Source organism: Lynx rufus, unplaced genomic scaffold, assembly GCF_022079265.1.
Source record: "Lynx rufus isolate CCGP_SWC_20201006 ecotype Redwood Valley unplaced genomic scaffold, mLynRuf1.p SCAF_3, whole genome shotgun sequence".
Lineage (NCBI taxonomy): Eukaryota > Metazoa > Chordata > Mammalia > Carnivora > Felidae > Lynx > Lynx rufus.
In genome coordinates, this window is record NW_025814845.1 from 140,920,985 (window position 1) to 140,948,092 (window position 27,108).

Genomic DNA, 27,108 nt, shown 5'->3' on the forward strand with positions numbered 1-27,108 from the left:
CCTCTTGTTTGCTAAGCTATAAACTCAGATCAGAACATGTCCTACAAGCCTGATTTTGATGAAAGCAAGATAATAATGGAAGATAAATTTTGAAATAAGTAAAAACATTTCTATGATGAGTTTCATTTGGAGGAAATGTTGTGAAAATCAATTTATCCAAGACAGATTTCATTTTAAAGCATTGGGCCAGCCTTGTCAATGGAATGACTTCTTGGCAACTGCTAAACAGTAAACATAATCTGATTCAGTACCTTAGCAGCGTTGTTACTTTCTAACATGTTTTCCTGTCAAATGTCATTCTGATCAGACTTGATACATACTTTCAAGGATTTATTAAACCTTCTAATATTAAGCCTATCTTAAAAGATGTATAATTAACAAAGTGATTTTTCTTCAAAATGCATATATTCAAATTTATACTTATCTTTTCAAAAACATTACTTTAAATATTTCTGTTAGACACATACTGGCACACTCAGCCTTATTCCCGCATTAGCAAGGTCACGTAAAAAAAGATTAGTTTGGACCACCTGATGGCTAGGTCGGTTAAGCGTCTGACTTTGGCTCAGGTCATGATCTCATGGGTCGTGAGTTCGAAACCGGCATTGGGCTCTGTGCTGATAGCTCAGAGCCTGGAGCTTGCTTCGGATTCTGTGTCTCCCTCTCTCTCTCTGCCCCTTCCCCGCTCACACTCTGTATCTCTCTCTCAAAAATAAACAAACATTAAAAAAAAAGAAAATATTAGTTTGGTGTGAGAGATACCTGCACAGATTTTCATGCTCAGGGATGCTTGTCCCGGGTTGATTTTAGATGAATTGTGAATTTGGTCCAATATCATAGTATCAGAATGTGCCCACTGGATAATGTACTTTTGCACCAAATGCACAATTATTACCCATTTTCCTGAATTAGGTGGTACAATAACTTAATTCTTCCATTCTCCATAGCTCTAGCAATTTACATGAAAATGGAAAATTAAACATTAATATCCAACTTTTTTGTTACAATTATACACACAAAAAATGGATAATGCATTTAAACTTTATGCTGATGCCTGGCACACGTCAAGCACTCAACACGTACAAGCTATTATTTTTAGGTAAATGAATCCAAATAAGATTACTGTTTTTATCCATGAGGTTCATTTATTAAGAGACTAAATCTAATGACCCATAATGTGATTTCTACACTTAAATGTATTTGGTTCTGTCTAATCACAACATGGTGTAATGGAAGCAAATGATAATTGTCTAGTTTATTGGAAATTGTTGACTTAGCACTGTGTGTGATGAAAACCTCTATATACTAAAATCTGTTCGTAAGGCCTTGCCCCTATGCTTCAGAAGATCAACACTTACACATTTTCAACACATCTGATTCTTCTGATTCAGGCAAATAAAACAGACCCAACCACTGTCTCTAGGAAAAATATGTAAAGGGAAAGTCTCCCAATCAAAATAGTGACAGAAATATTGCTACATGCCATTTAGTCAATTACGGTCTGTTTTGAAATTCAAATTCCCTTCAGTCTCTCCAAAAATAAGTCTGAATTTCTTCAGGTCCAGAATTTGTATTGCATTTTACTTTACCTAGTACGAAATAACACTCTGGACCTAACAAGTGAATTATATACATGAAAATTTAATTTTTACTTTTAGAATATAAAATATCCTTATTTTAAAGTATTGCATAGTGTGAACATCTAGTTTCCTAATATTCTCATATTTTTCATCAGTTTATAGTGAGGACCTTTAAGTTTGTATTTTGTAAATGCCATGAAAGTTTTATAACTGTGTAATATAAACCTCCACAGAATCTTTGAATACATTATTTTAAGAGATTTACATGCATCATTGAAATGTGAATAATTAAACCACAAAACATCTTTAAAAAGATTTGTTGAATGGTTTGGTTTACAATTTCAATTCTTATACATGTAACATTATCACAGATTCCAAGACTCCAACACATAATAATGGGTATACATTAACAACTCTGATAAACCAAAAAGCATAAGACTAAACTTTCTGTTTTTCGTATTGTGAAATATTGTTGTGATTCCTAGAGCACACAAGTTAAGAGCAGTGTATCTAAAAAAAAGAATGTATGGGTCTTCCTGTTCCCCCATTTAGATTTGTGATCTTGAGAAACTGCATAATCTCTCTGAGTCTCAGTTTTCTTGTCTGTAAAATGAAGTGACAATCATATTAATTTTTACACAGTTATTCTTAAGATGACAAAAATAAATATATGTACAATGCCTAAGAGTATCGGCCCCGTAATGGGCTTTTAATGAATATTACTTTTGTGATCACGTCTTAAAACAGAAGTAAACTTACAATAAAATTAAAATAATTTTTATATTTACAATTTCATGTTTAAAAAAATGAGACAGGAGAAAAGTCATGTTCCAGAGTGCTTAAGAAATAAGCATCACAAGGGACCTGAGTGGCTCAGTTGGTTAAGCGTCTGACTACAACTCAGGTCATGATCTCACAGTTCATGGGTTTGAACCCCGGGCTGGGCTCTGTGCTGACAGCTCAGAGCCTGGAGCTTGCTTTGGATTCTGTGTCTCCCTCTCTCTCTGCCCCTTCCCCACTCATTCTCTGTCTCTCTCTCTCAAAAAGAAATAAACATTAAAAAAATTGTTTTAAATAAAGAAAGAAGCGTCATAGCTAGCCAGGCCTGCTTTTGAATTCAAGGTCACCACTTATGGGCTGTGTGACTTTGGTTTTAGTTATGCCTCTGAACTTAACATTAAAATGGATGCAAATTGGCCTCTAAAACACCTGAATAGACATTTTCTCAAAGAAGATACATAAATGGTCAATAGGTACATGAAAATTTGCTCAACATCACTAGTCATCAGGGAAATACAAATCAAAATCACAATGAAGTATTACCTCACATCATTTACGATGGTTATCATCAAACCAACAAGGGTAACAAAGGTTGGTGAGGATTGGGAGAAAAGGAAACTCTTGTGCACTGTTGATGGGAATGTAAATTGGTACAGCCATCATGGAAAACAGTATGAAGCTTCCTCAAAAACTTAAAAATAGAACAGCCATAACTAGCAATTCCGCTTCTGGGTATATAGCCAAAGGAAGCAAAAATCAGTATCTCAAAGAGATATCTGTATTCCCACCCACGTTCATTGTAACATTTTTCACAAGTCAAGACACAGAAACAACCTAAGTTTCCATCATTGGATGAGTGGCTAAAGACAATGTGGAACACACGTATGCTCACCCTCTCTCTGCCTCTGTCCTGCCCCCAAAATATTATTCTGCCATAATAAAGAAAAAAAAAAGAAAAAAAAAACCCAGGAAATCCAGCTATTTGTAACAACATTGACTGATCTTGAGGACATCATGCTAACAAGTTAGGCAGAGAAGTATAAATACTGTATGTATGCATCTAAGAAAAAAAAGGGGAGGGAACTCATATAATGGGGTGTAGAAAGGTATTTGCCAGAGCTTGGGGTTTGGGGGAAATGAAGAGATGTCAGTCAAAGGCTACAAACTTCCAGTTATAAGACGAATAGGTTCTGAGTATCTAAACAAAGCATGGGCGACTATTGTTAACAACAATATGTTGTATAATTAAAATTTGCTGAGGTAGATCTTAAGCATTCTCACACACACAAAAGGTAATTATGTGAGGTGATACATATGTTAATTAATTTGATTATGGTAATTATTTCACAACATATATGTATACCAAATCATGTTATTCAGTTTAAATATATACAATTTTGCCAATTATACCTCAATAAAAAAACTTTAAACAATCGATAAGTAAGAACTTTGCCTCCTAAAACCATGGACCTAACTTATGTAAGCACCTAGCACATAGGGAAATATTAATGATGTCGTGTCATTGTTATGCAAGAATAAAAATAAATGGTAAGGAACAAATTATAAATTTTTGTTCATAAAGCATTTACTTCTTAACTTTTTTTATATTAGTCAAGTCACATATAACATTTTAGCATAGACTTTTTGTTTCCTTGTTTTACATTTTTACAGAAAATTACAAATGTTTTTATGAGCACTATTAATGACATGTAAGATAGATTAACAACTTAAGGAGGTGCCTGGATGGCTCAGTCAGTTGAGTGTACTAGTCTTATTTATTTACTTATTTATTTATTTATTTAAAAATTTTCTGAACATTTATTTACTTTTGAGAGACAGAGACAGAGCATGAGTGGGATGGGAGCAGAGAGGGAGACACAGAATCTGAAGCAAGCTCCAGGCTCTGAGCTATCTGCACAGAGCCTTATGCGGGGTTGGAGCCCATGAACCGTGAGATCATGACCTGAGCCAAAGTTGGATGCTTAACCCACTGAGCCATCCAGGTACCCCTGAGTATCCTAGTCTTGATACAGCTTAGGTAGTGATCTCATGGTGGAGGGATCGAGCCCCGCATTGGCTCCATGCTGAGTGTGGAGCCTGCTTGGGATTCTTTCTCTCCATCTCTCTCTCTGCCTCTCCCTCTGCCCCCTTTCCCCACTTGAGCTCATTCTCTCTCTTAATCTCTCTCTGAAAATAAAAAGGTAAACATTTTTTAAGTATTTATTTATTTATTTTTGAGAGAAAGAGAGTGACCACAAGTGGGGGAAGGGGGCAGAGAGAGATAATCCTATGCAGGCTCTGCACGATTAACGCAGAGCCCTACGTGGGGTTTAAACTCACAAACTGTGAGATCATGTCAGATGTTTAACCGACTGAGTCACCCAGGCACCCCAAAAAAGAGGTAAACATATTTTTTAAAAGACTGGCAACTTAAGATCTTCAGAGCATAAGCAACTTTTTGCCAGTAACCACCCCTTTATTTTTGTACACTGTTAAGTTCCTAGGATATTGTCAATAATTATTTAGTGACAAAAAAGTATAAAAGACAGTGACAGACAGTAAATAACTTGCAGAGAATTAATCTTATAGTCTTAGTCTTATTTGTAACAGATGACTAGGGAATGATGAAACATTTATTTCGGAATGACTATCCATGTCTATGTGTGGCTTAAAAAAAAATCAGATATTTTGTATTCACTTTCTCCAACTTCAGCCAATCATTAAACTATCAGAATTGATCAGTGAGAAGCTTAATTTTTGTTCAAAAACTTTATAAAATTGGATAAACAAGTAAGATAGATTATGGGTTAAAATGCTTTGAGATCTAGAACATAGTATCGATATCATAAAAATAGAAGAGGGTACTCACGACCATAATAGAGGGTGGGGGACAGGGGAAGAAGCCTAGACCCAGGTTGAGATCTTAAGGCAAGATGAAAGGATAGAATTCTAAGACTTAGCTGCCACCTAGTTTAACAATACATTTTAGGGAAAACTACAGAATCTGTGAAGTTCAGTGTTTTAAATACTTCCTCTGATGTGGGCAATATTTTGAGATTTGTCCTCACTCCTGCAGGTCAAAATGACAGCAGTCAGGTATTTAAGTCCATGGGAGATCTTTAATTCTGTTAACATTTTTTTTTTCAAAGGTATTGTGTTTAGCTTTTAGATCGAATGAAAAGGGTAGAATTGAAAACTCGTTGCTTTCATGAAACCACTTTTGAACTTTGTGGCAACATGAAAAATTTCTGCTTTGCTATTAGGCTATAGTATTTTGGGAAAAAATCCACAGGCCCTAGCATAGAGAATTTAATAGTACCTTACACTTGAGTACTGTATGTTCCTTCAATCATGGAGAAAAATTTAATATCCTCTAAACTAATCTCAGCAGGATGTGCAGAATCTAAAAGAACCATTAAAGTAGAAGTTTATAAAGAGAAAGTAACAGTGGTAAATTAATGCAGTGAGTATTTTTACATATAAATTGGTAGACTTAGTCATTATCAGGAAAAAATACCACTTTAAACAAAATGGAAAATTTTAATCTCTATTTCAATAATACTATGGTCTTTATATTCCATACTCTAAGAAATCTTTCCCCCAATGGTTCCAAGAGGGAAACGGTAATCAGAACGACATGTAAGAAACAAAAGACTGAAGTTATGTGATTGGTTTGGTTTCTATGCTAAAGAAAAAGGTTGACATCATTAAATTTTGATAGTATTTTTCCATAATACCTTTGGCATCTGACTAAATTTTTGTGGCTTTTTTTAAAAATTTCTCTTTGGAATAATCTTAGAAGAGTTGCAAAGATACTATCAAGTTCTTCTATATTCTTTATCTAGCTTTCTCTAAAATTAGTATGTATATATTCTTGTCACTTGTTTTACATGGTATATTGGTCACAGCTTAGAAATTAACCTAGACATGATACTATTAATGGAACTATTGCCTTTATGTGGATTTCATCAGTTTTCCCATTAATATCCTTTTTTTCAATCCAGGATTCATTCCAGTATCCATGCAATTTAGGATCATGTCTTTTTAGTCATCTCCGATTCTGTAACACTTTCTCAGTGTTTCTGTTTTTTAGAATCTTCACAGTTTAAGAGTGCTAGTTAGACATTTTGTAGACAGTCCCTCAATTTGGGGCTTGTCTGATGTTTTCTCATGAGATGGCACTATGGGGTTTGGACTATAGTAACATGCACGTTAGATGCTCTTCTCATCTTATCATAAGGAAGGTATATGATAATATTATATGTTACTGTTGGTTTTAGCACCCTCTTATGAAGATTATTGCGATTCCACTTAGGACAAATCCAAAGGATTGTGATTCCACCTAGGAAGTAATCCAAAATAATCTCCCCACCCAAGACTCTTAACTTAATCACATTTGCAAATTCCCTTTTGCCACGTGAAGTAACATTCACAGGCTTGAGAGATTAGGACAGGGACATCTTGGGAGTAGGAGAAAAGAGCATTATTCAGTCTATCAAATACAATTCAATTATATAATTAAATATCCAGGAATATTTCTATTCATGAGAATATGTGAGTAAGCATCTAAATGAAGAATTTTTTATTAGTGAATAATTGAAAACAGCTGAAAATTTGAAATTTGAAATTAGCCAAATTATCAATTTATTGACGACTAAATGTATCATTGCACAAGTTTGGGAGTTTTGTTAAAGGAAAAGTGATATTTATATGAATATTTGAAAGCAGTGATAGGGTGCCTGGGTGGCTCAGTCAGTTGAATGTCTGACCTCAGCTCAGGTCATGTTCTCATGGTTCCTGAGTTTGAGCCCTGCATCGGGCTCTGTGCTGACAGCTTGGAGCCTGGAGCCTGCTTCCGATTCTGTGTTCCTCTCTCTCTCTGCCCATTCCCCACTCATACTCTGTCTCTGTCCCTCTCTCAAAAATAAATAAACATCTAAAAATATTTTCTTTTTAAAAAATATCTCATTTCTAGTCCTAACCCACTGAGGGAAAATTAAAAACTTTCCTCTTTAAACTTAAAGGTTTGCAATTAATTTGAAGGTATAAATATGAATTTGAATATGTATCGTGCAATTTTAATCACTTTTTAATCACACAGAGGCAAATTAGCTTCCTTAAAGTAGTCTATTGGCGCACCTGGGGTGGCTCAGTCGGTTAAGCGTCCAACTTCAGCTCAGGTCATGATCTCACAGTCTGTGGGTTTGAGCCCCAGGGTCAGGCTCTGTGCTGACAGCTCAGAGCCTGGAGCCTGCTTCGGATTCTGGGTCTCCCTGTCTCTCTGCTCCTCCCCTGCACACACTCTGTCTGTCTGTCTCTCTCTCAAAACTAAATAAACATTAAAATTTTTTTGAAAGCAGTGATTTTGCTAAAATGAAGGTAAGAAAAGGTTATAAGGTATGCCTTCCAGAAATGTTCCATTTAACCACCCCTTTGCTTCCAATAGAACATTTAAGCTTGTCCAATAATAATTAAATGTCATCAAAATTACCTATTAAAATTAAAACACAGATTATAAAGAAAAATATTTAAAAATTAAATCAGAATTACTTAAAGTAAGCTGGACTTCAATGTTTTTGAAAATGTAATTAAATATTATTAGTTATTTTTACAAGAATCAAACAAATGCAAATCTATATTGAATTTCCTTTTAGTTGCCAAAATAAAATACCTATGTAACACTTCACTCATATTTCATCTAAAGTTATACACTTACGAATTATTTTAGTTACTTAATATTGGAAAATGTTCTTCAGTCACCATTTACAATCAGTATGAATGTAGCGCCAATTCATAAGAAACCCAGAAGCACATGTTGGAATGTGAAACACACACACACACACACACACACACACACACAGAAGAAAATAGACTGTCAGCACTACTGAGGAAGAATAATTCTTTATGTAAGAATCTATTACATTCTTGCTATCTGAGAGGAAGAGTTTGACAAGTTAATAAATTTGTCTTTTCACTCACCTAAGAGCCCCCACCAATCAAATCTTGACTGCACTACAAACTTACATCTGTCCCTGACATTGGCAGCAAAAAAATTCTGCAAACCTTCACAGTATTCAGACAAAGTCATCTACTTCAAGCACATAGTGAACGAAACGTGAAGTTTCCCTGACATGATCCAGGTGGGTCATGAGGATGAGTAGCTGGGGTCATGGGTTGCCACAGGTCAGTACAAATCTCTGTATCCTGAGTGACAGAGGTGCCCCTGTATTCTTATTAAATTTATTTATTTGCATGTGTCATATGCGGAGAGGCTGTTGCTCAATACCAAGGATCACAATGTCTTTATATGTTTCCCTCTTCCCCTTCCCAGGAAACAGTCTGCCTCCTAAATGCCTACAGGTCCTTCAGAGCTCATTCACATATTGATTTCCCAGGAAGCCTTCCTCAAGCCTCTACACTACGTCAGTCTCTTCAGTGTACCAACTAGCATATTGTAAGCTGCCCACTGCAACAGCAAAACCCCAAAGTCGCCGTGGCCTTACACAAAGAAAGCTTATTTCCCAGACACCCAAGCTCTAATGCAAGATAGACATCCCTCCTCTTGAATCATCATCACGTGGAAGCCACAGCTTCATGGTCACTGCAGAAGAAAAAGAGTGATGGAGGGGTCATGCTGATTCGTATTTGCTAGAACCCAGGAGTAACTCAGATTACTTCCACTTTCAATCCATTGATCCAAACTAGCCTCATTCCTAACTCAAAAAAGTGTGCTGCAATATGCAAAATTACTCATAGATAATCACTGAGAATTAATTCAGGCAATCTGTCTCACTGGTCACCAAATATTCCTTTGTTCTTTTCTTCCCATTCCAACAATGCCCCTTCCTTTTCTGGGAGAAACCACTCAAAGTCTCTTCTTATCAATGCATTTATCTGAACATAGAGGATTTCTAAATAGCACACAGTAGCCTCTTCCTCACCACCATAATTTTCTTCTTTCAGTCAAAAAAAAAAAAAGGTATGAAAAAGCACATTATTTCCCCTCCTCCACAAGATATGCTCAAAATCAAATGATGAAACGTGAACTGGAAAATAGCAATAATCACTTTATTTGGGAAATGAAAAAGGTATAAGGCACAGAAATCACTGGTTCTTGGCAATTCTAAAATCTCATTGGGCGTGTATTAGCAAAGCTTGCTACCCTTGAAGTGTAGGAGATGTGTTTGATTAGAATCTGAACCTGTTTTCTAGAATAATCCCTTTGTCCTTCCTTTGCTATTTCTTCTGTGTTTGTATGTGAAGTGGGTTTGGGGGAATACACCTCCTTGAGTGCTACTCAGTTTTCACAGCCCAGTCCTACTGAAAAGTATAAATGCTTAAATAATGTTTTAAGGATAGTAAAGTCAAAGTTTTTTTTTCTTTTTTTTTTTTTAATCCATGTTTGTGATTTCTCTGGCACTATGGTTCACTCAAGAATTTTTCTGTGGCTTCCAGTCACTCCTATATGCCATTAATTGCATTCAAGTTTTGTTTTGTTTTGTTTTGTTTTGTTTTTTAATGAGAAAAAGTCTTAATGTAACAGCATTCCGGCAGGTCGTAAGGGTTAACTTGCTTCAAGTTAACACACTCCTTGCTTGCTGAGCTAAGGTCCTTGATCTGTAACAAAACTAGTTTGCTTTCTGAGATTTGCAGACCACTGGTCTTGGCGACTGAACGACCAGAACTTTCTCAGTCTACAGATGCCGGAAAGTCTGTTTGAAGTCAACTTGGCTTTCTGATTAGCTCAGCAATATTTTAGTAAATGGTTTTTCTTTTTAAGGTCACACAAATTACTTCACTGACCTCTCTTTGCACATCTGTAGAACTTGCCCTCATTTGCAGAAATAACAGAGTACTCTCGCGCAGCCTCCATGTACCAAGGAACCAGACCTTCTTGCACAACACCACCTGGGCACCAAGGAACTAGAATTTCTTGCACAACCTCCAGGCACCACGACAACTCTGTATATGACATAATCAAGTCTGCAAGTAATCAAGAAATGTCACAGACCGCTGCACTCCCTTAACTGATTAAACCCCTTAAAAAATCTCTGGGCCAAGCAGAAACGTCAGAGTTGGCTTTTGGACAAGAGTCTGCCTTCTCCCCAGATGGCCAGCCTCCTGAATAAAGCTCATATCCCTTTCCAATAAAAATTCTTATTGTCTCTCACTTATTGCCCCTAAAAATCTCTTTTTGTTTTTCTGAAGAAGCACCCCAATTCAAGATAGCAACTTCTAGAGCCCCTGGATGGTTCAGTCAGTTGAGCATTGGACTTGTGGTTTCAACTGGGGTCATGATTCCAGTGTCGTGGGATCAAGCACCACATAGGGCTCTGCACCGAGCATCAAGTCTGCTTGAGATACTCTCTCTCTCTGGGGGCCTGGATTGCTCAGTTGATTAAGGGTCTGACTTTGCTTCAGGTCATGATCTCTCGGTTCACAAGTTCCAGCCCCAGGTCATGCTCTGTGCTGTCAGCTCAGAGCATGGAGCCTGCTTTGGATTTTGTGTCTCCTTCTCTTTCTTCCTCCCCCCCCCCCCCCGGCTTGTGTTCTTTCTCTCTCTCTCTCTCTCAAAAAAAAATATATATATATACATATACATATATATATATATATATATATATATATATATGTATATATATTTTCTCCCTTCCTCCCTCTGCCCCTCTTGTTCCTGTATGCACTCTCATGCTCTCTTTCTCTCTTTCAAAATAAGTAAATAGGGGCGCCTGGGTGGCGCAGTCGGTTAAGCGTCCGACTTCAGCCAGGTCACGATCTCGCGGTCCGGGAGTTCGAGCCCCGCGTCAGGCTCTGGGCTGATGGCTCAGAGCCTGGAGCCTGTTTTGGATTCTGTGTCTCCCTCTCTCTCTGCCCCTCCCCCGTTCATGCTCTGTCTCTCTCTGTCCCAAAAATAAATAAACGTTGAAAAAAAAAATTTAAAAACAAAATAAGTAAATAAACATTTAAAAAAAGGATAGTAACTTGTATCTTAGTCATGGTAGATTTAGTCAAATTTGCATGCCTTGGTTTGCATGGTCACCCTCTATCCTGTATTTGTTTCGTCTGGAACAAATGCACGGCCTCCAAGTTTACTACGTAGAGAAAAATGAAGCAGGCATGTCATTTCAACCCCAAAGAGACATATTACGTCTGCACGGTTTTTACTGGCTAGATTCCTTGCTTGGTCCCAAAATAATTGCAAGGGATGCTGGGAAACGTAAAGGAGCTTGTTGTATACCAGTGCACATGCACAACTATCGATAATACTATCTACATTACTATTCTATATCGCAGTATTCTATTGGCAAAGTTTGTTTTCCTTCTAATATATGCTGGACCAAGCTGACTTTCAACATCCTCGCCCTGCTGCACCAAGCCTTTAACAAATAATGTCCAGTTATTCCAAGCTCCATCCCTCAAAATTCCCTGGGCAAAAAAGTGAGAATTTTTTTTTTTCTGAAGAATACATGTATAGTTGCAAATAAAAAATCTTTGTCTTGGGATATTTAAGATCCACTAGTAAAATCCTCATTGAATAATACTCAAATCAAGCTCACGAAACCAAAGAGCAAACCGATGTATACAGAGAAAATTCTCAAATAGTCTTCTTGACGTGTGAGTTTGGGGGTGGGATGGGTATAGAGATGGTTTTAAAATGTTTGCTTTTTAAATATGTTTTTTCTCAGTTTGGGAAAGATTTCAATTTCTTTGCATAAATACTGAACACCTACACATATATAAGTATACGTAAACAGATATATTTTAAATTTTGTGCTCTTTTAAAATATCTTTCTTCCCTTTCCTCTTTATTCTTTACCTCCACACACAACACCTTCCCTTAATATCCCTAAACCCCTATAAAAACCCAACATAAATTTTCTCCTTTTATTCCTTAACTTTACACAAACATACTTGTGCATATGTAATATATATATAAAATAATTTTTTTGGTTATTGAATGACAGGATTGTATGACATCTACCTACCTATCTATCTATCTATCATCTATCTATCTATCTATGTATATTATATGTATTCAATAGGGTTTCATGGAACAAGTTTCCTTGTTCTAGCATATTCTTTGCCATGGCGTTCTTTTCAATGGTATTCTTGATTAGATGTGACTTCATTTATCTAAGCGTTTCTTATCGCATATTACTGAGGTTTTCTAGGTTTTGCTACTATGAAAATCCCTGAAATAAGTATGTTCTTATAACCATAATGCTTTTATTTCTGTGAGAAAGATTCCCAGCAGAATTGCTGAGCTAGAGAGTATATGCATTTTTAATTTTAATAGATATTTACCAAATTGCTTTCCAAACGGGAGATTATAACAATTTACATATTGGTTTTCAAATGGTATATTGTAACAATATACATATCCACCAGTAATTTGTGAGATTACTCTTTTTCCCATATCCAGCACTATAGATCTGGATTTAATTACAGTGCTTTTGTAGTATGCTAATATCTAGTAGGAAAAATGTAGCTCACAGGTTTTCTTTTTCTTTTTTATATTTTTCATACTAACTTCCAGCAAGAATTTTAAAAAGAAACTATTTTGGTTCTTTAAGATCATATAACTTTTGTGACAGTTTGGGAGAAATTGGTATTTTTTATTTATTATGTTTTTATTTTATTCTTAAGATTTAACTTAATTTTCTTAGTTTCTATTTAAATTCCACTTAGTTCACATAAAATGTTATGTTAGTTTCAGGTGTACAAAACATAGTGATTCAGCACGTCCACAGGTCATCACCTGCTGCTCATCACAATGACTGCACTCCTTAGTCCCATCAGACATTTCACCCGTTCCTCCCCTCCACCTCCCTTCTGGTACTTGTTCTCTACAGTTAAAAGTCTGTTTCTTGGTTTCTCTCTCTTTTTCCCTTTGTTCATTTGTTTTGTTTCTTAAATTGCATTTATGCGTGAAATCGTGTGGTATTTTTTTTTCTAGTTTATCCCACTTAGCATCACACTCTTTAGCTCCATCCATGTCATTGCAAATGGCAAGATTTTATTCTTTTTTGTGGATGAATAATATTCTGTTGTATGTATATTCCACATCTTCTTTATCGATGGACACACCTTTATCGATCCACATCTTCTTTATCTATTGATGGACACTTGTACTACTCATCTAGTTTGACTATTGTAAATAATGCTGTTATAAACATAGGGGTGCATGTTCCCCCTTCAATTAGTGCTTTTGTATTTTGGGGGTAAATAGTGCAGTTACTGAATCATAGGGTAGTTCTATCTTTAACTTCTTGAGGAACCTGCATACTGTTTTCCACAGTGGCTGCCCCAGTATGCATTACCACCAACAGTGCAAGAAATTGACAGTTTTATTCTGTGAAATCTTCCCATTCAAATGTGTGGTGCACTTTTTCATTCTGTTTCCATTTTCTATTATGTCTTTCAATATGGTTTGATTGTTTTATTTCTGTAGGTCCTGTGCCTTTGCAGTGGGCATCTTTCCAAGCATTTTATTGTTATTGTATCTATTGTGGAAGTAATTGTTTCTTTCTATTTCTAGGCATGTTTTAATATCCACAGGTAAACTATTGATTTGTGTGTTTGTAGCTTTTGTCAACTTTCAGCTTAGTGGAACACCATCAAGAAAACCTGTTGAGCGAGCAAAGCCTACTTTGTTGGACTCATTGAAATAAGAAGAGAAACACCTTGGCAGAAATTAAACAGCGCCTCCAAAAGGGAGAATAAAGAATGATGGGGTTTTTAGGATTTGGCTGGATGATGGATTTTAATACAAATTTTGCAAGGCTGGGATCTGCTTGGCACTGTGTAAAACATAACAGTTTGAGACTAAAGGTCATAGTGAGACAAAAGCTTAAACCAAGTTTTGATCAACCGGCTGTTATGTTTGTCTTGATAATTCAGGGGTGTTAGTTGATTTACATTTTATCTTCTGGACATAAGAATTTCATAGAGAAGATTCTAAGATATTTTTCATTTTTTTCAGTCTTAACACAGTAATAGGAAAATATCCTGCAGCTGTATTTTTCATCGAGGAGGAAAATTACATTGGTTTAAACTTTCAGGCCCTCTTTGCTTTAGTCACTTGACAACATCATTGTCTGTGAATATAATCAATTTAAAATTTCATTACTTTTTGCTGTGTTGTGGACATATAAAAAGGCTCTTCTGGTAGTCTTTCCAACATCTATTAGTTTCAGATTTTTTATTCATTTTGTCTGAAGATCATTTGTTGGATCACTTGAAGCAACAATGTCCATGCAGCAATTAATCACCCTTTGAAGGTGCACGTTTGAGCATGGAAACATAGAATACTAAGAGAATGATATGAGTTGGGATTTGTAGTCATATTTTAAGGAGGAACTAAGAGTGTTCAAACACTATTTCTGTGAAAGTTTGACTACAAAAACAATTCTTAGGAAAATTGACAGGTTTTATTATTGTTAAAACAGATACCGTCACATCTAAAGTCAGCGGGGGTTTTATTTTTCTGGCCATCTGACTCATTGTTTAATTTGTCACCTGAAACACAGTGCTTGATGCAAAGTGCACAAAAAAAAAAATCATCATTCTTACTGCAACACGCTAGTCCCCAGAGCAAGCTGGTTGTCGGCCAAAGGAATGTAAGCATAAACAATAATTACATTGGATGTATATTTTGATCAAAAACACATACAAAGTAGAATTAAGGATAGGAATCTTATAGACATCATAGATAAGAGGTTTGAATTCTGTTAATAATCTAAATCCTTACGTAAGTGAAGGTGAAAGAGAATAATAATGAAAGAAAAGAACAAATGTAAGCAGATTAAAACATGACAATCAATGACTCTAATCAGTTGAAGCTTGTTTTCTGAATTTTATAGAGAAACTGTCTCCTCTATACTGTCATCATCTTCATCAACGTTTTGGGATAAGGGTTATGTCCCCTCAAAAACTGACTGGAAACTTCATAAGAGCCCTGGCCTGAGGTCTCTAAAATAATGTTTGTCAAAAGAGACAAATATTAACAAAGTTTTAATAGCTAAAAAAGGAAGTGGTTATAGAAACTACTTTGAAAACACACAACAACAAAAAAGAGAACACACAACAAAAATTAACCATGAATATTAGGAAATTAATTCTTTTTTCAATAACAAGAAAAATTTATCAAAATTGCAATAAATATTTCAGAGAATTAAGTACATATTTTGGTAATACAAAGAAGTTACTTATCTGGACACGGACTAATTTGATTATTTTACAGAAAGAAAACACTAGTTCTGCTTTTTATATATCCTCCATGTAGCAATATTGGGTAAACCATTCATAAATATTCTCCTCCATAAATAACTCCATTAACATTAATTCTACTCTATAAAACTTCAACACGATTTATTTTTTCCTTTATATTCACAATCCATAAGGATAACAAACCAGGGAGTCCAAGTGCAGCATCCTCATATCCGTGACATTTTTAGTGTGATCTCAAATTTGCCTTCCATTATCTTTTTAAATTTTTAATAAATATTTTAAATTAATAAATATGCAACATGCAAATCAATAATTAAATTAAAGCAAGCTTGCCATTTGGGAATTAAATTATAATTAATTTTATCATCGTATAAAATTGTATGCATGTACAAAATCTCTTAAGAGGAGAACCTGGGGGGCTCAGTTGGTTAAGCAACCAACTCTTGATTTCGGTTCAGGTCATGGCCTTAGGGTCATGAGATAGAGCCCCACGTGGGGCTGTGCTTTGACAGCAAGGAGCCTGCTTTGGATTCTCTCTCTCTCTCTCTCTCTCTCTCTCTCTCTCTCTCTCCCTTTCTCTCTGCCCCTCCCAGACACTCAGTCTGTCTCTTTCTCAAAATAAATAAGCTTAAAATACATTTTTAAAATACTCTTAAGGAAAAAAATAACAAACTGTACTTTATATAGTTGGTTACATGTTTCTCCTTTCCAAGAATCGTTTAAAACACTTATTTGATGAAAGTTGTTTAACTTTTGTTTGCACACAAGATAAAACTGAAGGAAGAAATAAAGATCTAGCTATTTTTATTTTTTTTCTCCATAGAACGTATTTAATAACAGTTTAACAAATTTTGGATGATTATATGGGTGTGTGTGTGTGTGTGTGTGTGTGCATGCATTCTTTTAATTTATAGTTATTTTTCTATAAAATAGGAAAAATGATCATTTAACCTATGGTTAGTTAATAATACAATGTCTTTGTCTAACTTAGATTGTAAATGTACCCAAGGAACATTTATTTATTAATTTATATATTCAACATTAATCTAAGTTCTTAAAGTTGATCAAACCTGGAAGTTATAATTTAAGCCAGGACATCAATATCTTGTGATTTCTAGCATTATCAGATATCATAAGAAAAATCTTTTAAGCCATTTAAAATATATCCAATATTAAACTTTAATCTAATTAAACATAATTTTATATTTCATAATTTAAACAATACATAAAAACAGTGATAAATTACCTTAGAGCTATTGGGTCATAAAAGTACTGTTGGTAATTAAAAGATTTTGAAATATGAGAAATTAAATGCGTATCTTGTGCAAACTAAAATCTAATCAACCACTATTTTCCCATTGTGATAAAATCAGGCAGAAGACATAGACTCAATTTTAATCCAAAACCAATAACTTATCCAAAAAAACTTCCATTTCTTAGAAATATTATAGGAACTCTTTCATACAGATAAATCGCTTTATGAACATATAAAAATAATACTTCTTCAAAGCTCTAATTGTACAGCCTTTCTAATTATTAAGAAAGTTAGTTTTACCCCAACCCACAGTTGTTCCAACTACACAAGGTAGTGAAAATAGTTTAGTTTAGACATCATATGTCATCAGGGGAATGCAAATTAAAACAATGAGATAGCACTGGAAAAATATCAGGACGATCAAAACCCAGAACACTGACAATGCCAAATGCTTGTGAGGATGTGAAGCAATGGGAATTCTCATTCATTGTTGGTGGGGATGCAAAGTTGCATAGCTATGTTAGAAAATAAGTTGACAGCTTCTCATAAGAACTAAACATATCCTTATCATATGATCCAGAAATCGTCCTCCTTTTTACTTATCCAAAGAAATTGAAATTTTATGTCCACACAAAAACCATGGATAGGTATAGCAGCTTTATTCATGATTGTCAAAACTTGGAAGCAGCCAAGATATCTTTCACTGGGTAAATGGATAAACTGTGATATATCCAGGCAATGGAAGATTGTTTGGTGTTAAAAAGAAATGAGCTATCAAGTCATGAAAAGGTGTGGGAGAACTTTAAATTCATATTACTAAGTGAAAGAAGCTAATCTGAAAAGTCTACCTACCGTATGATTCCAAGTATATGACATTCTGGAAAAGGCAAAACTATAGAGACAGTAAAAAATCATTGGTTGCGAGGTGTAGGGTTGAGAGATGAATAAATGGACCGTAGAGGATTTTAGGGGAGTGAAAGTACTCTGTATGATACTATAATTGTGAATTTATGCCATTATATATGTACCCAAATCCATAAGAATGTACAACCCAAAGAATGAACTCTAATATAAATTATGGAACCTGGATGATAAGGATGTGTCAATGTAAGTCCATCAATTGTAACAAATATATCACTATGGGAGGGGAGGGTATTGATAATGGGAGAAGCTACCCATGTTTAGGAGAAGAAAGTATCCAGGAAATCTCTGTACCTTCGCTCAATTTGCTGTGAACCTAAAACTGCTATAAAGAAAAAAGTCATAGAAAGAAACAAACCAAGAAACAAACCAAGAAAGAAGGAAGGAAAGAAAGAAAGAAAGAAAGAAAGAAAGAAAGACCAAATTAGATTAAAATTAAATTATTTAACTTATTAAATTAAATTTAATCAAGATGATTTGAGTTCTAGGGAGGACCCTATGATACTTGAAGAACATTGTGGGCCATGTTCTAAACCCTGGAATCTGTGACTGTGTTGCCTACCATGGCAAAAGGGGATTTATAGGTTAAGGTCAAAGACCTTTAGATTTGAAGATTATCCTGGATTATCCAGGAGGGTTTAATGTAATCACATGGTTCTTTCAAGGTAACGAACTTTTCCTGTCTTGAGTCAGTTAGAGATGTGACTATGGAAAGATGCAACATTGCAGACTTTGAAGATGGGTAAAAGGATAAGGAGCAAGGAATGTGAGCATTCTTTAAAGGGTGGAAAAGGCAAGAAAACATATTTCCTAGAGCATCCAGAAAGGAACACAGTTCTGCTGACATATTGATTTTAGCTCAGCATGAACCATGTTGGATTCTAATCTGTAGAAGGTAACATAATAGATGTGTATTGTTTAAGACACTAAATTTGTTGTAATTGACATAATTTGTTATGTCAGTAATAGTAAACTAACACAAGCATGAAGTGATAGTTAATCTACCAACCATCTTCCATTTGTAGATTTTTTTTCAAGCAAATTTTAGAACTCTGGAACAGAAGCACAGAAAATGAGCTTTGTTTTGTTTTGTTTTTTCTTAAACATGAAGATTTACAAACCAATTGCAGGAGAAGAAAAAGGCTGACACTTCATGTGACCATGGAAACTGCACATGTTATCTCTCTGTTACCTCCAGACTTCCACGAAAGTTGTTAAAGTGCTGTGGATACGTATATTTGGACCACACTTAGGGTAAATTATTAAACAGAAAAAATTTAGAAGAACGGAAGGTTTACCTTTATTTTTTATTATAATTTATAATTGTAGCTTTGTTTCTTTTTCATATAACATGTTAGAGTTAGTTCAAAATTAGTCTTAATTTCCTGTCTTGAGCAGGATGTTCCATTTGAATATAAGCTTCAGATTTGTAGACATTTTTGACTATCTTATGCTCTATTTTATGACCAGTGCCTAAGACATAAGAGGCACCCAGTAAAGTTTTGTTGAATGAGTGAATAGATTATTCTAATTTTGATAAAGATAATATGTTAGATCATCTTGCCTAGGTTTTTGTATGTCCTTTGATTGCCCACCTAATGGATTGCTCAGACTATGTATGGAAATCAATCACATTACTTTTGGTCCTTCATTCGGTTTCAAAGTGGAAGATTTGAAAGGTTTGAGACCCAGGACGCTGATCTGGCAAGGCTCTCTATGATCCAATGACCAGGGGAGATAGCACACAGCTGGCAGTTGAGTTCTGCAGGACATTTCAGAGCGTCCCATGCTGCTAGCAGAAAAGGAAGTCCTGGTCACTATCAGTCGGTATATGAAATATAAAACATGCATACATAAATAACATAAATTGTGTTTTTATAGTTCAGATAATTTTCACAAAGTAAAAGTACCTGTGTGATGTGCACACAAACACAATATAGCCAAAATCCCAGAAATACTTGTGTAGTCCTTTTCAGTAAGCTACTGACCCCTTCCCACCGCTCTCAAGGAAGAGACACCATATTCTAACACCATTGAACAGTTTTGTATGCTTTTGAACTTTATGTAAATAGAATCATACTGAAGTACTCTTAATAACCTAGTCTGTGTCAGTTTTAAATATGTATGTATATAAGTATAAATACATATATACTTAAAATTATTAAATATAATTTGTTTTATTATTAAATATAACTTTTTATAATTTGTATATTTATATAATTAATATATTTGATAATACACATTACATATATACATATGCATGCACTTCTACATAGGTACATATATATGTACATATAAATATATAAATATTTTAAATTATTTAAATATATAAACAATTAGGCCAATTATAGGCAGTTTTTGAAAGTTTACATATTTATTTTGAGAAAGACAGAGAGAGAGAGAGAGAGAGAGAGAACACAAGCAAAGGAGAGGCAGAGAGAGAGAATCCCAAGCAGGTTCTGTGCTGACAACAAGAGGTTCGACTGGGGGCTTGATCTCACAACCTGAGAGATCATGACCTGATCTGAAACTGAGTCCCACGCTAAACTGACTGAACCACCCAGGCACCACTATTTACAGGCTATCTTTTTTTTAATGCTTACTTTGAAAGAGAGAGAGACAGAGCACGAGCCAGGGAGGTGCAGAGAGAGAGGAAGACACAGAATCTGAAGCAGGCTCCAGGCTCTGAGACATTGTGGGCTCAAACCCAGGAACTGTGAGATCACGACCTGAATCGAAGTAGGACGCTTAACCAACTGAGCCACCCAGGTGTCCCTATAGACTATTTTAAGAAAATTTATTTGCCTCTGTGTATTTTTTTAAAAGAGATTAAAATTTATGTGATATATATTTAAATTCATATTTATATCTTCAAATTAATTGCAATTTTTTAAGTCTTAAAAGGAAAGTTTTTAATTTCCCCTCAGTGGGTTAGGACTAGAAATGAGATACCTTTGGAAAGCTAAATGAATGGTTTGCTAATGCTAAATAACGATACAAAAAATGTTAGATTTTTCTAGAGTGTCTTTTCATTATTATTCTCTTTTCCTAGAAATTTAAAATAGTTATTTTTCTAGCTAACTTTTGGAGGATCAGAGCCATATTTAATAATAGTATAACATCATCTTGGAATATCTAAGTAAAATCTTTTCAACTATTTTTTTGGAATGTTAACAATTTCTAAAGACTATTACTTTAAATCATCAGAGATAATTCCAGATCTATTTTTACAACCTGCACAACAAAAATGAATTAAACTGATTGCCGTCTTCAAATAAAGGAAAATAGTCTTAGTATAATTAAAATATTGTTAATTTGAAAATCTTCTTACAAGTAGGGTGATTGTTTCTTGTACAAATAAATATTAATAATTCAAAATTTCCTAGTATGTAAATTAATTGGCTTACTATGTACTATGTAAAATGTTTACAAAACTTAACATCCACTAATAATTTCAGATTTTGAAAGAACTTTTCAATGAGTTTGGACTCTTACCATATAGTTGACTGTTTTTCCTAGAATACTAATGAGAATTTGTTGACAAATGGAAAAAATTTGCTGAGATTCAGAGCAGCTAATTTTCTATTATTATTAATTACCTAATTATTATTATTTTCTTTTTTCTTACTCTGGTTTCTGTATTAAAGGAGAACACTTTGAGTAGTTTTGTAATATTCTTCATTTTCAGACCAAGGGGGTCTTAGAAAGTTAGGAGAAAATGGTGGACTCTTTGATGGGCAGTCATGTGCTGGCTTTATCATCAGGGCTGAATACTCACACAACCACCACAACCACCACCACCATATACCAACCCCCCATCTACCTTGGCCCAGTGGGGATCCCAGGATCCTGCTCTAGGTTTATTGCCACCATATGCTTTCATTTGTTGGTGTCCATACCCTATAGGTGGTTTGATATTTTAATATAAATCTTGGAAAAAATACGTTTTCTATAGTACCCTGATATAGTGTTAGAATGCTTGCTTTTTAAAAATACATTTGATGGAACCTATCTCATTTACTTTTTTTTTTTTCTATGAATGTTAACATGAAGTGTTTTTTTTTGAAATTCCACTTCTATGCAACATGGATAATGTCAAATTCAATTGAAATCTGGTCAACAACAAAAGGTTCCCCTGCAAGATTTGCCATGAACTGTTTGTTTCTTTCTCTTTTCCTTTATTTGAGATTAAGAGAGAGAGAGAGAGAGAGAGAGAGAGAGAGAGAGAATGCATGTGCACATACAAGCACAGGAGAGGCAGAGAGGGAGAGAGAGAAAGAGACAGAGAGAATGTTAAGCAGGTTCCATGCCCAGTGAGGAGCCCTACTTGGGACTACTATGTCTCATGACTAGGAAATCATGACTTGAGCCAAAATCAACAGTCCAATGCTTAACTGACTGAGCCACTCAGGTTCCCCTGTTTATTTCACTTTTATTCATTAATTAACACATTCATTAATTTAATTTGTTATTTGCAGAATGAACATTTTCCAGTTGTATTGAGATCAGACTATTACAATGACAAGGACATGGCCAGAGAGTTCTGTGTTAAATTTACATTCACCATTTATTAAAACATTATATTTTCTTACTTATGGATAATTATAATTCATGGAGTTTTTCAAGGAATATAGTATGCTAAGGTATATAACTAAGTCACAAATAGCTACTCTGTAACTTTTACTGTTGAAACATTATACCTGATGTCAAGAAACTGTTTGGTGTTCCAAAACAGGAAGCACCTAACACCTAATCCTCATTTTGTGATAAAATTCCTCATAAATTTTAGTATAAATGTTTGCATTTTTTAGATATCAATCAAGTCATATGTTCATAATATTTTCACTTCTTTTCTTTGATCTTTAACTAAATTTTTTGTTTTTATTCTGTATCTGAGTGCACTGGTCAGAAATGTATAAACAATAACAGATAATGGTGACAGCAGAATCATTTTGCTAGTGATTTTAATGAGAATGTTACAGTTACTTTTCTTAAAAATATTTTTAATTTGACATATGTTCATATGTTGTAAAACATGTTTACCTCTATTATTTTAACTCCATTAGTAAAGAGTACTGAGTTTTATCGAATGTTTTAGTAGCTCATTTAATCTATTAAAGAGTCTATATTTTAAAATTTATCATTCAATAATGCCATGTGGTATGTTTTTGTGTGTTAATGCATTTTAAAAATTTATATTTCAATTCAATGTAGGGTGCCTTGTGCTATCTTTTTAAATTTGGGGATTTCCCATTGTTAGCACAAGTAGATTGACTTTAATTAATTTTCTGCTTTACCACCAAAAGTATACACATCTTCACGATGAATCTCTCATTATCCAAAAGCTTTAAAGTAACTTGAAATTTTAATAAAAACTGGAGAATATTTAAACAGTGGAAATATTGAAATGCTACAGTTTTTACTATCATGAACATTGTGCCAAAAGACCAGATTTGTAGAGATCACATAGCAAGCTTTTTAATTTTTTTAATGTGCACATAGAGAGATGAGCTGGTAAATGTTCTTTCAGTAGCTATGAAGGCAAAGGAATATTGGACCATTTTGTTGTCATTAACATTTCTGAACATGCTGATTTTATGTTAGACAACTGGCTAACAGATGGATAGCAGAAAGACAATTTTTTAAGATTATACCTAAATATTGTGAAATAGAATGGGAGAGAATAAAATAGCAGAGTGGAGTAATGAATATAGACACAAAGGATAAATCAATCTAGGTACTCTATAAAATTCTTATATTTGCTTACTTTTTGTTTCCAGGAAAAATCCTCTTCATTTGTTATTTCTGTACCAAAAGTCAATTAATTTTAAATAATAAAATAGTATCACTCATCTTACTATAACATAGAAAGTATGTTATAGTATAATCACAGAGAAATGGCCTCACAGTTAAAGTTCTGTGATTAAGTATCAAACAAGATTCTCCATAACTCTTTCACATCGAACAAACACCTTTTATATTTATTTGTCATTTTTCCAGACTGTGGAGATATATATATATATATCTCCCCTTAATTCCCCTTAACAGAAAGCAGTGAAATTTCAGATTCTCAATGTAGGTCAGTTTCTTGTTTTCCTTTTATGCTATCTCTGAATTTGATGAGTATCAAGTGGTCCACGGGATCACTGAAATCATTTTTAAATTCAACTCTATCGGAAGCATCAACATGTAAGAATTTTGCTTAAGTATCGTCCTTTCTGACTGACATTAAAATACTGTATAGAAAGCTATTTAAGTAGTTAAGTTTATAGTACACCAACCGAATGGATAAAAATCTACATCATTTATAAATACATAAAATTTGCCTATTTATAATGAGAAAAGACTATAAATCCATTTTACTATACATGTAACTTTTAAATGGAAAATAATTTTTTTCAAAGAAAAGATTAAGGAAGAAAGCAATATAAAGGTCTTTATAATTTCCTTAACTAACCAATTTGAAATGAAGAACTTGAAATAATGGTACAGAATACTGTGGTTAAGAGTTTGTATGTTTAGGGGAATAGAGATGGGAGAGTGTGTGTGTGTGTGTGTGTGTGTGTGTGTGTATGTCTGTTTATGGGGGGGGGGGTTGGTCCTCTGGAGCCAGAATGCCTGGGCTAGAATCTTGGTTTACCTATTTTCCAACTGTGTGACTCCAAGTCAGATTCCCAAATGGAAAGTGGCAATAATATAATTGTTCTGAGAATTGTTAAACACCGTAATCAGAAGAAATTAAAGATTTCCCTTTGTTATTGCCACGAAGCAAGGAGAAAAACCTTGAAGAAATTGCATCTAAACAATAAACAGGGAAGGGATTTTATGGGACTTGTTGGAGAATTAGGGGACGTATGGAGACTTTTTGAGAAGAGCAGAAATTCTGAGGATGGAGACCCAAGTACAATTTCAATAAATTCCATCAAATCAGTCTATTAATTTATGAGATCAAGGAAAAAAATACCTAGATTTGTTTGCTTGAGAAAAGTTATGTATGTATAGTTATTTATTGATAATAGCTTTATCCTGGGGTCAAATTGAATTCTCTTGCTGGGATAAATAAGGCCTAGAAAAAACATTATGATACTAGGCAAATATAGGAGTTCAAGAAAATACAGTTTGAGGGTATAAAATAAGTTAATAAACGTAAGGATCTTGAGAGAATGTCTGCTACACAGCAGTTGCTAAACAAATACTATTAGTAATAGTTTTATAAATCTGTGCTATGATTAATCTTTAAATAATTTTCCAACAGAGCTTATGCATTTTTTTTCATTTGACCATGCTTCAGTAACAAGGAATAATTGTTCCAATTTTAGTATGTGTGCTGCTGAATTGAGCTGTGAGTAATAAGAAATACATTTTACATATTCAAAGGATACATGATGGCATAATGAAGAATAGGTATCCAGGGTTTTGTTTGTTTGTTTGTTTGTTTGTTTTTTAATGGATCATTGCAATACATATTGAGAGAGACCTAAATTTACTGAGAGAAATCCTGCCTTCTTCAGACTGCAATGTTGAGTATTCTGGGAGGTAATGTATGTTGAGCTTTGTCAAGTAACGTAAAATGAACTTTGCCTTTGCAAGTTACATTCTCTCTAGTGGGAAGTTTCTTTCCTATATCTGGAATCAGCTGGTTAACTATGTTTGACAAGAGAAGTTAGGACTCCTTGGTTATTTGCAGTTGTATAACACTATTACCTGAGTATGTTATTGGCTGAGGGAAGAAAAATTCTAAAAAGATTCTGGTCTCAGTGCACCATTTAAATCTTACAATAAAAATATCGACCTTTTTGAGAAGAATAAGTGAGGGGAAAATAGATGTGTTCTTCAATCTACTAACATATTTTAAGTGTCTTATAAAGTCACCTAACATTTCTCAATTTCCATGTTAAGCAAGAGTAACTTGAAGATTTCCAAGTGGTTCAATATCTTCACTAATAATAGGTTACATAAACAAAAATTCAATGAAAGATGCATTCAGTATAGTGCTTAGCAATAGAGTGTTTACAGGTTGTGTCATTTTACAATAGTGTTGTTTGTAAGGCCTTGCTAACTAAGTGGTCTGAATTGTCTTCCTATGTGGCCCTGAACATCTCATCTCCAAGACAACCAGTTTTTAACATACCCTTGTCTACCATGGAGTTCATAACATCCAGCCTACGTAGTTATGTTTTCAAGGTTTCTTGCATTATTTGCACATGTTTCTACTCAGCTTTTACTTACTATGTACAGCTCCTGGGCATAAAGAGGATGAAGGGTGAACTAACTCTAACAAAACTGCATTTGTAAAGATTTAAAAATTATATTTATAAAATTGTCATCGAAAAAATCATATCAACTTGTAACACCTTGGCCTATTACACTAGTATATAATAAGCAACAATAATCAATAACTCAAGTCAAAATCTAATGTACTATATTTAGCACCAAGAAATTTATCCATACATAAGCTTCTCATTCACTGCCTTAAGTGATTGAGATTTTCATATTTGAATATCATTATTTTGCAGTGCTACTATCACGCTCCAATATGATCTAAAAAGCTAAATTTATCGGTACAACTATCTACTCTTTTGAAAAGCGGGATAATTTTCTGGAAATAAGCATTGCTAAAAAATATGTTGAGAGTAGGATACTATCTGATTATATTAAAAATTGGGGATGTAAGAATATTTTTTGCATAAAACCATCCAAGAAACTGCTCTTAAAAAATTCCTCAGGGCACCTGGTGGCTCAGTTAGTTACGTGTCCAATTTGGCTCAGGTCACGATCTCACAGTGCATGGGTTCGAGCTCCACATTGGGGTTTCTGCTGTCAGTGCAGAGCCTGCTTCAGATCCTCTGTCTCCCTATCTCTCTGCCCCTTTCCTGCTCATGCTCATTCTCCCTCTCTCTCTCTCAAATAAATAAACATTAAAAAAATTCCTTGAGAGAAAGTCATTTAAGCACAATGATCAATTTATAGAAATTCGATTAACAACTTTTGTCTTACAATCATCAGAATTTTGGAAATTAAAAACTACATAAAAACCAAGAAAAGCAAATTTAACCACTTAGAAGACTCTAGTCATCTACTAAGAGCTTAATGACATGTTAAGAATATCTTCACCTGTAAGAAAGGTTGTATCATTACAGTCAGAGTAAAGGAAGTAAAATTGATAGTCACCAGGAGAACACAAGTTTAGCATGGAAATCCCTCAGGTCTGGCTCCAAAATGGGAGTAGATATTGGATTAGGTTTTAATTATCACCACAGGATAAGGGTCACATCAAAGTTTTGTTGAGCTTTCTTAACTTAAAGACAAGACTAACCCAAGTCCCAGGAAGGTTAAAGTAAA